At 39.3% G+C, this 19,169-nt stretch overlaps 1 protein-coding gene across 1 annotated transcript in view; it reads right to left on the bottom strand.

Annotated features, from left to right (window-relative positions):
* Positions 1-9,492, bottom strand: part of LOC122573326 (amyloid beta A4 precursor protein-binding family B member 1-interacting protein-like) — a 144,217-nt gene extending 134,725 nt beyond the window's left edge. Inside the window, exon 1 of the mRNA XM_043739511.1 lies at positions 9,235-9,492. The gene's annotated coding sequence lies outside the window, so the exon portion shown is untranslated. The remainder of the gene's footprint in view (positions 1-9,234) is intronic.
* Between the last annotated feature and the right edge of the window lie 9,677 nt (positions 9,493-19,169).

The following is a 19,169-nucleotide window of genomic DNA, read 5'->3' as shown; positions in this document are numbered from 1 at the left end:
TATCGATCGTTTTCACGTTCCTGAGGCACAGGAACAGGCCTCGAGAGAGCCCCGACATTGCCGAGTACGAAGCCACGACTCGAATTCGTGACTCCTTCCAACCATCGAAATCGATCTTTTCGAGAGGCGATACATCGATCTGACTCGCCGAAGGAAGCTTTCTAGAACGGTCAGGACCGCGATAGACCGCCACGAACGTTATATACGCGTACGCGCGTTCCTCTAATAATAGATCGGAGTTTGTACATTAACGAACTTCCGTGAACTCGCCGTTAAAGGAAACGAGGAAACCGGAAAGCCGAAAGTGTGGAGTAAATATAGACGGCTGCCTTCTGGCCGGGACAGCTGTGAAAACTCTGCGGACTTCGACGCGAAGTATCCGAGCTACGCAGTTCGACAAAGATTCCCATTGATAAATTTTCAATCGATCGTCTAACTCGGCTGCAGCGCAGAGAAATTGAACGTCGAGCACAACGTAGTTTTCAATGCGATGTTTTAGCAGAAATTTTGATACATCTTTTATCGGTCTCGCAAGTGGATATTTCAATTTATCATTCCAAGATCAGTGAAAAGATACATACGATACACGTGATAAATACATTTTTATCGATTCAGTAGGATTGTGATTATTCGTGTAAAGATATTCTATCTAAATTATCATGCCATCCTGAAGAGTTCTATGGTATCCACTTATATAGAAGATACATATATGTATAGATAAAATTATGTAACAACTGTAGAGAAAGGAAGTGAATTACGAGTACTTTGTAATGCGTAGAATAACACGGTATTTTCAGTTGAAACCACTTACCTCGAGAACGTGCAAGTACCCACGAACAGCCGAGATACGTCTATTTAAGGAACATTAAATAAAACACGAGCAATGAGCTCGCAAACGGAATAACCGGAGTCGTTTCTCACGGCAGATAATCGAGCGCAGCCGATACGTAATTTCACGCGGTATCACGCGTCAATTTGAAGCTTCAATTCCAAGCAATCATGTTCTAACAGTAATTTTGCCTAATGTTCGTCATTACCAGCGTCCAGACAGGAACAAGCTCGGCTACAACTTCGTGTAAACCATCAAACGCTAATATTGTCCTTTAAGCCTGCGAGTTATACGCGAGACAAAGACAGCGAGACAAAGTGAGGGAAGTGGCACGCGAGAGAACATTTGAAACACGTGCTGAGGATTGTAATTTAGGCGCGACTGCGACTCACGCCATCGCGAAAAGCATACAGAGTGCAGAAGGAACAACGAGTTGCTGTACGATGAACAGAATCGAACGAGCAATTTCGTCTACGTATCTCGTTTTTCTCTATTTCCACGGCATTGCGCGACAAAGAGGTTTCCAGATGAAGTTTACACGAGGAACAGATACACCGTTTACCCTTAAGCCGCGCACTCGCTGCTGAATATGTTCGCCAACAGTGACTGAGACAAACATTTTACGACTGCGATTTCCTTAGGAATAAATTCACGACTAGTTCTTGAAGGATGCAAATAATATTTATAAAAGTATATTTACGATATTAATATATGCCTGTCTGCCAAAGCTCGGTTCGTACAGTTAACAAAATCATTTGTTATACACTCGTTACTCGATTTTCTGTCGCTTATTTCTGTTTGTGAAATTTATGAAAAGACAGAAATACACAAGATTAATCGAATCATGGAAACCGTGCTAATTCAATTGTGTTTCTTCTTATCGCGATAGAAAAGTCAGACTGTGGGAAGCTTTTCGAGCTACGTGAAATATTCAGTGGCGAGAGGTGGCGCGTAAAAGGCAAAGCAACGCGCGGCGAGATTCAGACGAAACAATCTGATCGTATCTCGACAAAGCCAGCACCTCGACGATCTTACGAATTCTCCACGGTCATTCGTGACGAACCATTAAGAATTCCAGCGAGCGAGCTCGATTCGCGTTCACGTGCTTCGAAATCAGTTATCGGAGCGTGAAATTTTCACACCCCTCGCGCGGAAGCGTACTATATTTGTAAGAGGCTATTGATTATCGTTGAACTGTTGCCCGATCGATCCACGAGGCACGATACGGTGAATTTAAAAAGGCATTGTACGGGAAAGAGAGATGACGAACGAAATCAAGCGAAAGAAAGAACGATAGGCGGAAGGTATAAGCGATAAAACAAAAAGGAAAGGAACGGAACACGATGGACAAAACTTTCGGGAAAATGGGGCATCGCGTAATAAAACGAACGCCAAAACCGCGATATAAAACGAAGATGTCAAGTGCAAAACACATAAAAAACTATCCAATGCAAAATGAAACGAAGGAGATCTCTATGGATGAAACGAGACGAGAGGGAAGCGCGTTGGGAGAAAGCAGGACACGATGAACAAAAACCAGAGGAAAATAGTACGTTAAACGCAAACCGATATACAAAGAAACAAGACTAGGTGCGAAGCATATATAAAGAAGAGGTATGGACGACAAAACGAAAGAAAGAAACAAAGCGCGAGGAAAAAAGACGAGATAAAAGCGCAACGCGATGAACGAAATGGCGTAGAAAGTAGGGCATCGAATACAAAAGGATGTACCAAACGTAGCAAATAGAAAACCATATAAAGAAGGGCAGTAAATGGAAAACGATTTGGAAAAAGAAGCATAGGAAGCGTAGAACGAAACGGAAAGAGACGCGACGATGGGCGAAACTCACGACAGAAATTCACGACAGAAACTCACGACAGAAGCGCTCGACGAAAAGGGAAGCGGCTATATATCGTGAGCAAAGTGCGTGCGTGCGTGCGTGCGTGCATACGTGCGTGCGTGCAACGTTCGTACAATTAATGACGGAATCGCGTGTGTGACTTCTCGAACGTCGGAAGGGTGCAGCTCGAGTGCACCACCTTTGGAAAACAGTGAAGGCACGCGTCGTCTACCTGCAGCACGCCTGCGTGCACCGACTGCATAGGTGCACGCATGTTCCTGCAGGGGGTTGCCTGCCGTCGGTGCGTGATTTACAAAGTGTTTACCGGATCCATACAGCCCTAACGAAAACTGGTGACGTTTCTAATTAGTCCGAGCTGCCCGAGCCACGAATAAACGTCGTGTCGCTCGGAATCGTGTTCGTTAACTCGCGGTGTTTAGGGATATGCGATTTGCATCTTCTTAAATGACTGTGCAGATTTTCTCGGGGTAACGTTACGGTACGACGATGTATTTACCAGCAGCGATTTAATATGACGCGACGCGAAGACTCAGATATCATTTAGAGAATCTGTTACATGAATCGATAGTACGATGAAGAGTTGATGCATCGTTCGAAGTCCAGAAGCTTGTTCCAACATATAACTATGCAGGATTCGTATTTGGTTTTGTTCTGCGAGAAAACAAGACCGTGTTCAAGGATAATTTTACTTTAACGGGGTGCGAGAGAAATAATTGCGACTAAAAATTGATAAGTATCGTAGCAGAGAATTTTCGAATGATCTTTCAAGTCACTACATATCTCTAGGAAGAAGATTATCCTCTGAGTAGGAAATTATTAACTAAATAATGAAATTGTATTACACAGGAAATAATAGTACTGAAAATTAAGAAAATATTAATTACAAGAATATATGGATACTTGCTTGCATCGAAAGTTAAAACGCGCATCGTTAAAATAATTAGGTATAACCAGCGTCGTAGATGCTTTGCGAGATTTACGATCCCGTTACGAATAACCACGCGAACAAAATTCTCCACGTTTTAATTTACGTTAAACGTTTTGCTTTAATGGGAGTCTGATTAACGGCGAAGGAGGCTGCAGTATGCAGACTTCGCTCAATGCTAAATAAGGTACTAAATAAGAACAGAGCGTACAAATTCCTTCCTTTCAAATACAAATGCAAATCCCATCCTTACACTTGTTTCACCATATTTGCGAATTCTCAAAAAACCATTTGCTACCGTTTCTCCGAAAATACTCTTCCACGAGCAGAGGTACTATCCCGTGCAGAGGAATTTTTCATACGGTACGACGTACAAACGTCCAATTACAATCTCAAACAAACGATCTTCCAAACTCATCAGCTTTTCGCCAGCTCCGCTCAATAACGTTCAAACGACACAGACAGAGCGCGCTTCCGAACGCCGCACAATACGCGGAAGAAAATTCATAAGCAAAGCCGCAAGGCCGTCGCTTCGGGGAACGAACAAATCTTCTAGCCTCCATGAAACTGTGTAATTCCGTTATTTATTTACGCGAGGCCAGAAAGAGGAGAGAAAGAAAGGAAACAATTGGTAACACGCGACTGGCGCATACACGCGAGGACACGAATGCTGGCGTCTTGCGATCCTCGCAACCCCTTCAGGGAATCCCTAGCCACGTAGTGTGAGGTCGCGAGCGGTGTATAAGCGGGGACACGGACGTAAGTGACTACAGACCACTCCGGAGGGTGCGAAGATAAACCCTGTAAACATTCGGGATAAAGCCGGTCCCCGGGGAGACGAGAGAAGAGATTCGAGAAAAGACGAGCACGCGCCGTCCCGTGCAGCCACTGTTCGACGATTAAAGGCCCTGAAAAGAAGAAAATGCAAAGGAGAAATTGAATTGCGGCGCACAATGTGTTGAAACGACCGCCCAACGCGAAGAAACTTGTAATTCTTTTTTATTTCTCTTGTATTCCATTACGTACAACTATATTTTAACTTTGAAAATCCTTAAGGATTTTTAATTCGGACTGTTTTATCTTCTCGAGAAAATGAAACAGTCAAGATGCCCTAAATATTGTTCATAGCCGAGTTCGACGAATTACAAGGCGAGTTATACTTAGCTTCGTTCTAATATCCTTTCGACGCGAGCGATCCTCCCTCTTAAACCCAGATAATCCTACCAGATAATAAATTTTTATACGTTTAAATCACTATCGAAATTGTATTTTGTCTTGTTAGATCGTCGGAACGTCCCACTGTGCGGCAAAATGAAAATTTCTTCGCGATGTACTGGCGGTGAAAAAGGGGAGGTGGAGAGTCGCGGCTAAACAAAGTCGAGAAGAGGACAATGTGCGAAGAGAATATACGGAACGGAGCACATCAGCCACGGTTGGGGTGCGTTTGATTAAACCCGGATTCATGGAAGAACTTCATTTCCACGGAATTGATTTCCGTGCGCGAAGACAAGATAGCGGGAACGCGACAGAGATACGATCGTTGCTAGGAAAGCAAAGTTTACGGAGACCAGCGTAGATAATGGGCCGTATTCTCTGGTACTATAAATGAGATCAGCAAATCGGAGAACGCGATCGCTATCGGAGATAATGCATCAGCTGTTCGCGCCTTTATCGCGATAAAAAGCCACGCTTTGACGTGGCTAAATATTTGCGCATCGCTCTCTTCTTCGCAACGATAAGTCTGCGTTTACGCGAGATAAGAACAGCAGATAGCAGGTGCCTTGGGTGCTGTTAAGTATTCAAATATTCGGGCTACTCCTGCCCTCCATTAAATTTAAAAGAGATCAAAAAGGGTATCTCTGGAATTATTATCATCCAAAAATCACAGCGATCCCCATCTCATTCAAAATTCAAAGGATCCGTCGTAACATGAATTCGTGACAGAGATAGCATACGAGATACACGTTAAACACACGCACACATCTCCGCAACAATGTACTAACATAACCCGTTACTCCAAATAGCACACATTGCGGTATCATTTTTTCTAAAAAAAAAAAACAAAAATACAAAAAGACATACCGCTTCGAGCAAGAAAACCCCATAGACTTCCAAAAAGACAGTGGAAACCGGATTTTTATCCGGCCACAATGTTTGGACGTGGACAGTGTACGCTGGAGATCGTACACGAGCGAAAGGGAAACAGGCGAAAGTGATATAGACAGGCAGATAGACAGACAGGAGGGCACCGCGTAACCGTACGAATTCCGAGCAAGAAGCGCGGTAGAATAACGCAACACGCACGCAGGAACCGTTTCAGGACTTTATCTTTATTGGACATTTCTATCTTTTTTCTGTCTGGCCGCTTGGCTCGTCGAGTAGCGCGGAAAATGGGTGTACGCATCCCACACGCGCGAGGCACACGGGTCTGCGTACGGCAAAAAGGCTGCACGTCTCCTACCACCCTCTTCTTCGCCTTCCCGTCCCAAGTATTCCCTTTCTGGAGAATACCGGTGTGCACAGAGAGAAAAAAAGAAAGAAATAGAGAAAAAGAGAGACAGAGAGCTCTATTAATAGACGACGCACTTATACTTCGAAAGCGGTGCGGCTTCATCGAAGCTTGGCGAATATCAGAGTTCCGTTCCATTCCATGAGCAAGGAGGGGAGAGAGGACGAAGAAAAGCGGAGCAACAGGGATCGAAAAAAAGAAGGCGAAGAAAAAGAAGGGAAAGGAAAGAATGAAAAAAGAAGAGGGAAGACAGGGAAAAAGCGGACCCCGGTTGAAGACCTCATCGATCGACTCGCCGCCGGCTCAATATCCTTGAAAAGCGCAACGCGCCAGCGTAATTGCGATGGAGGTCATGAACAAGGTCAATAACCACGTACAATCCCCGCTGAAATACTTTCTATCGAATGTGGAAGCTGCGAGAGTCATGGGCTGACGGCTGAATTTCAACGGGGCGTCGCGCCGCCGCTGTCCATCGATCGATTATCGAAGAGTTGCGAACGTTCTGCAGAATTGCACTGGAGAACGATGACATTGAAAATTCCGCTGTCGGAAAATTTCGACTGTCCGGAACGGCTAATATTTTTCATTTCGTCGAAATTATAAATCGTCTTGCGGAATATGAAAAGTTCGAATGAAAAAGAAATTTTAAACAGGTTCGATAAAAGCTCGATCGAAGTTATCGTAGATAATAGATAATTCTTTGAATTGAATGACCCTAAACCGATATAAGACGGAACAATCATATTCGCGGTATAACAACAAAAAAAATACCTACTTCTTGCTATCTTATTGAAATAACGTTAGCGAATGCGCGATAATCGCGATCAGACAGCAAAAAGGATCAAAAAGGACGGAAAGAAACTGCGTCGCTAATTCCACTAATTCGCTACTCGAGTGACCATTCTCGGGACAAGAGTGTTCTCAGTTGGTGTACCTACATAAATATGCCTCTGTTCGCTCTCTGTTCCAGAGAATAGCTCTTAGCTCGTGCGAAAGAAAAGCGGAGTAACCGAACGAAAAAAAACGAACAGGCAGATGAATTCGTTCTCCTTCTCGTCTAACCGGTCACCACTAACCTATTGTACTCGCCTTCGACGCGTTCCCCGCCATGTAAAATTTAACGAGCGCTTGTAATTCCAACGTATCTCCTCGTTTCCCTTTCTATCGCCTTGTTTCGGAGCAAAAATATCGACGATGTACAGTTGCGAGGATACGATCGTAAAAATTTACGACGAATCTCGTACGAGACAGGATTAAAAGCGCAAAGAAAGAAAAACTTCGGAGAAACTTCGTTTGAAGCTCGCGCTTATCTATAATCATTACGGCGATCGTTTTTATCGTCGCAATTAAGCGCAAATGCGCGAGACCCGGTGTCACACGCGATATTGCTTCCGCTTCCGGTAAACGCGGAGACGATTCAAACTTAACATCGCACGCTGGCAACCTCTGTTTTCAACCGTGAATTGATAAGCAATGTTAGCCTGAATGTTCCCTTCGACCGATAAGACTAGATTACGACTTGGACGCACGAGCATCTGGCGTCGTCTACGTTAACCTTGTTCTTCCGCGTTAACCTCGTTCGTTTCACGGAGGCCGCGTGGCTCTGCGATACTGTACATCCTCGAATTGACCGTCGTCGTATCGGGCGAATCTTATTACGGGGAAATTGCGCGTACCAATGTAACGATTACGAGCGACGTTGATTTCGACGATTTTACGTCGAATACCGTTAAGTATACGAGATTGGAACGTATAAAAATGCAAATTACCGATAACCTTACGAATGTGAGAGATAAGAATTTAGGAAATAGTTACAGCAGCGTGTGAATATTACGTGACTGGAGTTGCTATCGAGTTTTAGCAATGAAATTGTAATAGCTATTTTTTAGAAAATGCTCTCAAAGGTAGACGATCATTTTCTTTCTTCTTTTTCTTCTGAAAAAGAGCTAGGACATTTAGTCAGACTCAGAAGACTGTGCAGGTATCTAATTTACCATGAACGATTGAGCTAACGAAAAATTAAAACATCCATTATTTTTCAAAAGAATCGTAACGAGATTAGAATTATCTACCGTACAGTGTAAATACCTTCGAAACAATACGGGTTTCAAATACTTATCGCCGCTATATAATATTTCAGATACCGAGACTTCAACAATTTTCTATTTTTCCCAAGAATCATAACGAAAAAACAACGGATGTGACATTGACAGAAATATGGGTTTGAAACTGCTCGCGATAATCTTGAGATACCTTACGGTACTCCGAAACATAAATGCCGAACGAATTAACGTTAACCTTGTCCGTCTGTGTTAACCTTGTTCAGTTTACTCGAATCGAGCGTGCCCGCTCGCCCACGTAGCCGCCAGGAATCGTGAAAGTGATGTTACAGGTAGGCATAAGCGACGCTCGCGCCCGTGAGCAAAATTCCGCTTCCATCGAAAAAAAAAAAAAAAAAAAGGAAACAAAAATTCCGAAGTAGCGCACGCGATACTTTCCATAGTCGATAAATAACAACAAATCTTTCGATCAAAGTCAATGACCACACCTGTAGCGTTTGGCAACGCTGCGGGTGTGGACTTCACACGGACATCGGTACGCGAAGACGAGAAAAAGGAAGGAAAATGGAAGAGACTGGAGAGTTACACGCAGATTCAAGGTACGAGAAATAAAGATATCAAGGAGAAATCCGTGCCAATGACACCGAATCTCTGCGTCTGTCCCTTCGATATTTTCCAGATCATTGAACACCGTTGCCGGATACGTCATCCTATGATGGTATATATGTATACTACTTTGTTCGCGTCCAGCGAACACGCAGCCCTCGTGTTGCGAGGATATCCGCGCTAATACGGCAACGAGAGGGATATACGATTGTCCTTCCATTCAGACAACGTATATATATTATACGGTATATGTTATACCATGACATTAACGAAAAAGTGATACGTGGATTTGAAACGGTGAAATGTCATTTTAAAGAATCAGAGTATCCTGTCACTCCAATTGGCAGTTATACAGTTATGGTAGAAAGGGCGAAACGTGTAACGCATAGCCTCTGGACCGATTGGAGACGCGGTTTAAAATATTATTCCATGTGAATACTCACCGGAACGATGGCCCGTGTGCTCTAGCTGTCGCCTAACGATTCCGGCTACTCCACGAGATCCCGCGAGGACGAAAAATCCTGTCGCACAAGCGTCACGCACTGTGTCAACCACGACGGTACTCCTACGACCGATCGGTCGAAAGACGAGAGACGTTTCCCGGTGCACCACGGACGCACTCGTGTATTCGAACGCGTATCTCGAGTGCTACGCGATACGATATCGATGGGCCTCGGGCCGCCATGCACTGACTGTCGAGACTGCGGCCGCTTGTCTCGCGCATGTCTTCATCGAACGCGCGCGCATCTCCCGTTTCGAACGACCCGTGGAATGCCGGGAGCTCGCCGCCAGCGCTATCTTTCGGTGGATCTCGCAAGTTACATCGAATCTCCTGTTGCATAGGTAGGTAACCTACAATCCGACATTCCATCGCAGATGCAGCACAGAATGGACGTGACATTACTGTACGATACTAATTAAATGATTCGTTTAATTATTTCCAAATAAAATTGAAATTTAATATATCTGAACATAAAAATATAAATTTTTGAATCTTCTGAATCTATTTTTACTCTTGTATTCTCAAATCGATTATTATATACACGAGTACAGGGCGTTCGGCTACAGGCATCAGGAAATTTAAGGGATGATTCTTGAAACCGAAATAGGACGAAGATCAAAGATAAAAAATTGCATTTTCGATTTTGTTTTTCAGTTACTGACAATTAAAAATCGGTCACAATATCCCTGCACGCGAGCAGACCCTTTTATACGAGTGAAAGGAGGTCTGCCTATATAGCGGGGCACACAGTGACCCTTAAATTAAACCGAACGACACACGAGGGACAACTTATCTCGGCAAGTCGTATAGAAGAAGACTATGATATTCAGAGACGTAAACGAACCCACGCGACGTTTTGCAAAAAAAGAAGAGAATGGTAGATTGAACATTAAACCTGCTTACTCTTGGAAATCCATAAGAAGTTTGGATAGAGTTATTTAATTCTAAAATACTCCATTCTTATTTACACTATACTCAATACGAAAAGTACTTGTTATTAGTTACACTTCTAAATTATATCTGAATTATATTTCACTAATGTAATATAACATAGATGCATTGATACGAACACCTAGTCAGGATTGCAGCCAATTAGCTCATATTACTTGCCATATAATTAATAATTATACTAGTTATACGGTTAATTACTTTGCTGTATAGTGATATAATTAGTAATTATGTATCAAATAATATGATTGCCCAGATCTCACCACGAGGAGGTGCTGCGAATGGAGACCCACCCTATCCGCGACCCATCCACCCTCCTTTTACACAAAAAGATCTTAATAATTCATCGTCAAATAAATACTCCTTTTGATGTCCGTGTACATAATGTTCAAAACAAACAGCAAAAGGAGCTACTATTATATCAATCTATTTACTACCTGCACCTTACCTACTTAGTTACTTAGATTACAACCTCAAAGTAGCCTACCTAACCATAAATCACACTTACGTAAAAATCTAAATATCTACTTACACTATGTACGTAATAATCTAAATATAATAAAGGGAAAGGAAAGGGAAATTCAATCGAAGGAACAAATTCAACCGAAGAAACAAATTTAACCGGAGAAAAAATTCAACCGAAGAAGCAAATTCAACCGAAGAAACAAATTCTATCGAGGAAAGCTTAGTAAAATTCTATAATATATGTATAATTACTCCCTGATGGGTAAGGTTCAAATGTTATTTCGTAGTATTAGCTTCTTTCTTTTGTTCACTTCCCTTATTCCTCTCATTCTTTTGAATCTTAAGCATACATATTTAAGATGCTAACTCATTTATTGGATTTGGTATATCGAAGAAACAGGCATCTCTAAAACGAGAACATTTTATACATGAAAAATAAACTACTAATAATGGTCAATTATAGATCAAATTACTATTGATTAAATTTTAGCAAAAATAGGGAATCATCTGTATCCTTTTGATCGAAATTAGGGTTACGTTGAAAACAAGAACTTTAAGTAATTCAATTTAAACTGAATCAAAAATTGAAAACTTGTTTTGTCGTTTAACTTTTAACAGTACCTGTTATTTCCTACAACACATAAATCGTTTTGTGCAGAATTTTTGTTACAAACGAACGATGATCGCAAAGATTGAAAATATCGCGGTCGAAAAGTTATGGTTCTAAGAACGAACAATCGCCAGCATTAATTCCAATAGCAATGAATTAAATTTTCAAAAATATTTCAAGCCTTCATAGTAACATTAAAATATTTCATTATAATACTTTGTTACGCATGAAATCGCTCACAATTTCATACATGTATATATATATATATATTATACATTCGTAACAAAGTCACGAATAAAAGTATATTTTAGCAGTCATGGTAACGTTAATACTGACAAAAAAATACGTCTTATAGCAGTAATTTCAGTAATAACCGTAGTAATAAGGGACGCATTAAAAAGGGGCGTTGGAAAAGAAACAAAACAGTGGCCAGAAGGACTATTAAAATTCGATCGTGTTCCACTCTATATAAACCCGATCAAACCGTGAGTGGAACGGAATATTATTGTTTCGCAACGCTAATTTGCTACTATTATTTATGAAGCAGGAAATTCTCAAAACAAAACGCGATGAGTGCTTCGTTATGTCTGCAATATCAATTAATCTACCATTAAAAAAAAAAAAAATTCTGAAAATTCCCGAAATTTGATACGCAACGCTAATAAATATAAATCTATGCACTCATATTTAAAAAAATACGCAACACTAATAGCGAGGGATCGCAGTGCAACCATTTAGGAGGTTGCCGATGAACGATCACACTTGTACAGCTCTTGAAGCTGTACGTGTGATCCAGGAACAGTGTCCGACAAATGCAGTCGGAGGGCATTTGAGCATTTTGTAAACACAACTCTACTTAACAAAACGCGATCATTCATTATCGCAACGCTAAAGGGAAAAATTAATAGAACTCGCGATGGAACAATATCGCAACGCTACCTCTTAGAATAAATTTAATGAAACGAAATGCGACTTACGAATCCATAGAGTTGTCCAGTGCACGTTGACCCGCACATACCCGGAATACGCGCGAGCGAGTACGTCACGCTACAGTTTGAAAGAACTGAGCGACCGCGAACCGATAAATCGCGGGAACAATTCTTCCAATGTGGTAAGCAATGGGATCAAGGGAGACGAGATTTCTATTTTTCGCTCCAAGATGGATAAGTATCTTTGTACAGAATGAGCTTACAATACACATAACATAGGTATCTATCTTACGATTAATTAAGGCTAAAACGCACGCATCCCACGGTGTCCCACGGCGTGCCACGGTGTCCCACGGCGTCCCACGGTGTCCATCGGTGTCCCACGGTGTCCCGCGGTGTCCCGCGATGTCCCACGGTGTCCCACGGTGTCCCACGGTGCCCCCGCAGGGGGGTATTAGTCCAGTTTAGATCATCCAAAATTCTTTTGACGGCTTTTGGTGACCCAAACTGGACTGGTGCGTAGTTCTTAGCTTGGTATCGTTTTCCAAAAATTAATCGACTGATTAACTTTTGGAAAACGATACCAATTACCGGGTCTCACCACGAGGAGGTGACTACGCACGAGACCCGCCCATGAATTATTTAACATTACACATCGATCTCGACATTCAACCTATTGGCAAGAATGTCGAGTTCTGACTCTATTTGATCATGGGCCTGCGTAAAGAGATAGTTATTTCGTAGCCTAACCGCGAAACATCTATCTCGTACGCAGCAGTTACACGAGTCTTTACAAACGTAAAACAAAGCTTACACAACGCAATATCTATCTCCCACACAACGATATATGCATCTCACACACAACGATTACATCGATCAGTACAAACATCGTACAATAATTCGCAACCCTATCGGCAGCATTCCGTATCAAAAACACATTTGTCTAACTTGGAACGAAAGAAAAAAAATGAGGCTACTATGGAAAAGGAGCCCCAACAATCAGACGATAAAAGAAACATCGCGGCGCGCCCGGAACTAGCGAAATCGCGATCTCTCGAAGGAACTAACAAACCTACGTGACGTACCCCCGTGCACCAGATAACCCTAAGGTTCAGCGGAAAGCCCAAGCATTNGTATCACGGTCGATGGCACCAACCGATGATACCAGCGATCTAGCAAATGGGCCTGCAATTTAACACACTCCAACTGAACAAGTGACGGCCCGGGGAGGGACCGCTGATCAGGATTACAAAGGCAAGGCCCCAACTGAACAGTGGGGTCCACCCCCGCGGGTTTGCCACTTGAACAGGATTACGGAGGACGTTAAATGCAGGCCCCTGCCCAAGTACCGAAGTACCAATCGGACAGGATTGCAGATCTACGACTCAGGTATCACCAGCGCGATGACAACTTCCGCGATTCGCGACAACCGAGGAGCAGTTTTCGAGTAGTCACCAAGACAGAGGTGTCCTTGGGGCGACTTACGAATCCAAAGAGTTGTCCAGTGCACGTTGACCCGCACGTACCCGGAATACGCGCGAGCGAGTACGTCACGCTACAGTTTGAAAGAACTGAGCGACCGTGAGCAGATAAATCGCGGGAATAATTCTTCCAATGTGATAAGCGGGAGGATCAAGGAAGACGCGATTTCTATTTTTCGTTCCAAGATAGATAAGTATCTTTGTACAGAATGAGCTTACAATGCACATAACATAGGTATCTATCTTACGATTAATTAAGGCTAAGACGCACGCATCCCACGGTGTCCCGCGGTGTCCCGCGATGTCCCACGGTGTCCCACGGTGCCCCTGCAGGGGGGTATTAGTCCAGTCTAGATCACCAAAATTATTTTGGATGATCGAGACCAGACTATATTCAAGTAGTTTTTAGCTTGATATCGTTTTTCAAATAATAATACTAATATTAAAAATAGTACTTAGTGTATTATTATTTAGAAAACGATACCAATTACCGGGACCCACCACGAGGAGGTAACTACGCTCGGGTCCCATTTACATAAAGAGTTTTTAAGCATTGGAAGCAGAGATGTAAAATTATTTTATAACAAAGATGTAGCGTGTACTGAAATTTATTAATTAGAATAGCTGTAGTACGTGGATCCGCATAATCATACTTGAATATTGAACTTATCATCGAAGAAACGAAACCATCCAATTGTAGCGCGTATGGATGAATGATGAAATGTCGTTGTCTTCGATTAAATTACACTTGCTTCCTTGATTCCATGAATACGGCGTTGTTTCCTTGATTTTGTGCAGACATGGAAAATTACATCCCATCCAGACACTCAATAGGTACACTCTGCGTTACCACTGGTTTTATACGAAATAGTGAAATGAGAAATTAAATACTGTATTCAAAATTTAAAAATAATGCTATATAAAAATAAAATAGCACTTCAGGAACTTGAAAGATTTCGTTAATATTAAATAAACCAAAATAAATCATTAATTTACTCACTACGAATTGGTGGTATTGATTTAAATCAATGAATGTAGAATTGCTTCCGATTAATGGTACAACTGCTATGAATTAAGAGCATAATTACTTTTAATTAATGGGAGGATATGGTTATAAAGTAGCTGTTTTAGATTAATGGCTTAAATCTATAAAATAACGGTTTAAATGTTATAAATTAATAGTTTAAATGTTATAAATTAATGTCTTAAATATTATAAATTAATGGCTTAAGTGATATAAATTCATAGTTTAAATGTTATAAATTAATGTCTTGAATATTATAAATTAATGACTTAAGTGATATAAATTCATAGCTTAAATGTTATAAATTAATGTCTTAAATATTATAAATTAATGGCTTAAGTGATATAAATTCATAGTTTAAATGTTATAAATTAATGGCTTAAATAATATAAATTAGTAGTTTAAATGTTAGAAATTAATGGCTCAAATGTTATAAATTAATGGCTTAAATATTATAAATTAATAGTTGAAATGTTATAAATTAATGGCTTAAGTGATATAAATTCATAGTTTAAATGTTATAAATCAATGTCTCAAATATTATAAATTAATGGCTTAAGTGACATAAATTCATAGTTTAAATGTTATAAATTAATGGCTTAAATATTATAAATTAATAGTTTAAATGTTAGAAATTAATGGCTTAAATGTTATAAATTACTAGTTGATATGTTGGAAATTAATGGCTTAAATGTTATAAATTAATAGCTTAGACGTTATATATTACTAGTTTCAATGTTATTATTTGATATTTTGTTTACTTACCTTATATTTAAGATCCTTTTCCATGTTCACTCTCCGGGAGTTCAAGCACGAAAGAGCTCCCGCGTGACTTCTGTGTTCCTTATATAACTTGACAAGGTGATGTGATGTCAATCAAACGGTAACGACTTTCTGACATAGTAAAGGACAGGTTTTCCATTATAAGAAAATCAAATTGAACAATTTCTTAATTTTTATCGTAAATTGGACATAAATGTTATAAATAATAAATAGTTTAAATGTTATACATTAATGGCTTAAATGTTATAAATTAATGGCTTAAATATTATAAATTAATAGTTTAAATGTTATAAATTAATGGCTTAAATGTTATAAATTAATGGCTTAAATATTATAAATTAATAGTTTAAATGTTAGAAATTAATGGCTTAAATGTTATAAATTAATGGCACAAATGTTAGAAATTAATGGCTTAAGTGTATAAATTAACAGTTTAAATGTAGTAAATTAATGGCTCAAATGTTATAAATTAATAGCTTAAGTGTTATAAATTAATTACTTAAATGTTGTAAATTAACAGTTTGAATGTAATAAATTAATAGTTTAAATGTAATAAATTAATAGTTTAAATGTTATGAATTAATGGTTTAAATGTTGTAAATTAATGGTTTAAATATTGTGAATTAATGGTTTAAATCTTGTGAATTAATAGTTTAAATGTTATGAATTCGTAGTTTAAATGTAATAAATTAATAGTTAATGTAATAAATTAATAGTTTAAATGTTGTTAATTATTAGTTTATATGTTATAAATTAATGGTTTAGATGTTGTAAAGTAATAATTTAGATGTTATAAATAGATAATTTAATTCGTCGAAATTGTTTTTTCGATCTTCACGGTACGGGAGTTGAAACACAAATGAGCCGCGCGCGAGTTGCATGTTCCTTATATACTTTTCCACAAACCGTTGTCAAGGTGCCTTAAATTCAATCGAACGGTAATGGTTTGTTGACATCAACGATGTTTTTCCAATATAATAGAATCAAACTTATTAATCTTTTTATTTTTATTGTAAATTGGCACCTCCATTAATCTATTACAATAATCATTTTTATAATTTTGATATTTTTTACAAGATAAAATTAAACTTACACTTCTGTGGACCTAGTTTTTCACTTAGAACTATGTTAATTTATATCAAATGTCAGTTTATGATGAAAATAACCGTAGTATCATAGTCAAAAGGTGTAACTGTTATAAACTAAGAGCATAATTATTTTTAATTAATGGGAGACTATAGTTATAAATTAATAGCATAATTATTGAAAATTAACGGAGTAATATTATCGAGTATAGGAAGACTGACTCAAAAACGCACAATACAATTTATTGATAATTCAAACATACAAATTACGCCTTATGGAAAAAGTTAAAGAACAACGGAAGAAATAAAAAGATCGATGCAAAGATCGCTAAAGATAAATATATCAATCGAGTTTATCGATTTTTACAATTATACTAAAACTAAGGCTTAAAACTAACTTCGAAACTTTATTTAAAATTTAGAAGCGAAGTTAAAAAGTAACAATTAAAACAAAGATTTTGTTGTTCGTGTCCTTTCATAATGAATTAACTTCAATTTCATCTAGATCTTAAAACTGAAATTTACTTAAAAATGAAGCTGAAGATAGATATTAAAAATAGATACTAAATAGATACTACTGACAATCTTTCTCATCAAAAACTTTAACTTAAAACGAAATAAAAGGAAATGTAACTACAAACTATTTGTTAAATCCATTATCCTATTTAATAATTAAATTTTTATAAAGATTAGATGAAGGAGTTTTAAACTTTTCGCTCTATGTTAGACAATGTATTTTTCTACAAAAAGCACGCAAAATGGATTTTGCCTGAACATATCTATCTTAAAATTAATTAAAACGATCCACGCCAGGTACTAATAATTTACCAAGGTATATCTATTAATTAAAGTTAAGACGAACGCATACCATGTTAGTTGTCTAAGTTGAGAGTTAAAATGAATACTTAAACCTAAACCTTGAAAATAAGCGTGCACACGTCATCTATCTTCCATAGAACGATTACACGGATATTTACCAGCTTAAAATTAATCGTGCAACATCCACTTCCCACACACCGATTACATCTACTCTTACGAACATCGTACAATAATTCGCAACTCTGCTGGCATCATTCAGTACCAAATACACTCAGTACATTCGCCTAACTTGCAACGGAGGGAAAAAAACGAAGCTACTGACCCTTTACTTATATTTTCGTGTCTGGCAACAAGGAAATTCGGGACGTTTTGTTAAAATCTAACGCTCTACTTTCGAGACACTAATATCTTTTAAAATATCAAACGCTTATCTAATCGCCCTAACATTTCTTAACAGAACATCCTTTGAAAATGCCAAGACAAAAAGAACCGCGATCAGTTAGAAAATAAAATATGGCCGCTCGAAATGAACGAACTCGCGATCTCTCGGAAGAAACATCAACATAAGCGTCGCACTGCCGTGTACAAGATAACTCTAAGTTGCAGCGGGAGGTCTAGCGATTGACCATCGCTCGATTCCTGTCTCGCCGTTCGAAACTTACACGAGCTACGCTCGAAGCCACCGACCGACGATGCCGCGGTGGTCCAGGGAAGTATCGAGCATACAGGCCTGTAATCTGGCACGCTCCAACTGAACAAATGGGGCACCCGGTGGGAGGGACCATTGAACAGGATTACCAAGGTATGCCCCAGCTGAACTAGTGGGGTCCACTGTCGGTGGGAGGAACCCACTGGACAGAATTATGAAGGACATCAAATTACAGGTCTAAACTCCGTCCGAATACCGCAGTACTAATCGGCCAGGGCCGCATATCCTCGACTGAACCCGCAACCACCATCGCGATGACAACTTTCGCGATAAACACCGAGTTCGTTTCAAATCAGATAAACATCATCGTATATAAAGGACTCGCAATAGTTTTAACATAAGTATCTATCTTTTCTGCGGGGAGATAGTTTAACCCAGTCTGGGTGACTCAATATTCTTCTCGGTGTCTATCTGATCTAGACTGGACTGTACTAAAATAATTTTTAGCCCGATATTGTTTTTCAAATATACTCGGAATGTTAACATGTGTATCGCTTTACAAATAGTAATAGATTTCCAATATTACAACTGATATTACACTGGCTCTCTTTTTTATGATTTTAATATGATTCTATGTACAATAATTTATATGCGCTCGAGAATTAAAAAGTCGAGAATAAAAATGTTATAAATTGTAAAGGGCGTGAGAAACATTCTACTTTCTTCGAAGTCGGTATTTCAGAACGTGAGATAAGGATTCCCATGGAGGTTCCATTTAATGTCATGCCTATCCTTCATCAATGATTCAGTTATGAGTGAATGACATTGTATGACTGCAATCTAAGAGTACAAATAGTTTCTAATCTCAAATAGAGAAAATTTAATTATAAATGGGCATAAAAAGATAGAAATCAATGGAGTCAATGACTCCATGTCATGTAATAAATTGTAGAGGGCGTACTAAAACCTCTGAATGGTCGGTATTACAGAACATTTGACGCCACAAACATAGTGGTCGGTGGTGGCGCGATATAAAATTCCAACATTGACCAGTGATGTCAGGTTCATTCTTTTCGCGTTTGT

Source organism: Bombus pyrosoma, linkage group LG12 (assembly GCF_014825855.1).
Source record: "Bombus pyrosoma isolate SC7728 linkage group LG12, ASM1482585v1, whole genome shotgun sequence".
NCBI lineage: Eukaryota > Metazoa > Arthropoda > Insecta > Hymenoptera > Apidae > Bombus > Bombus pyrosoma.
The sequence above is the reverse complement of the archived record's forward strand: the minus strand, read 5'-3'. Positions and strand labels throughout refer to the sequence as shown.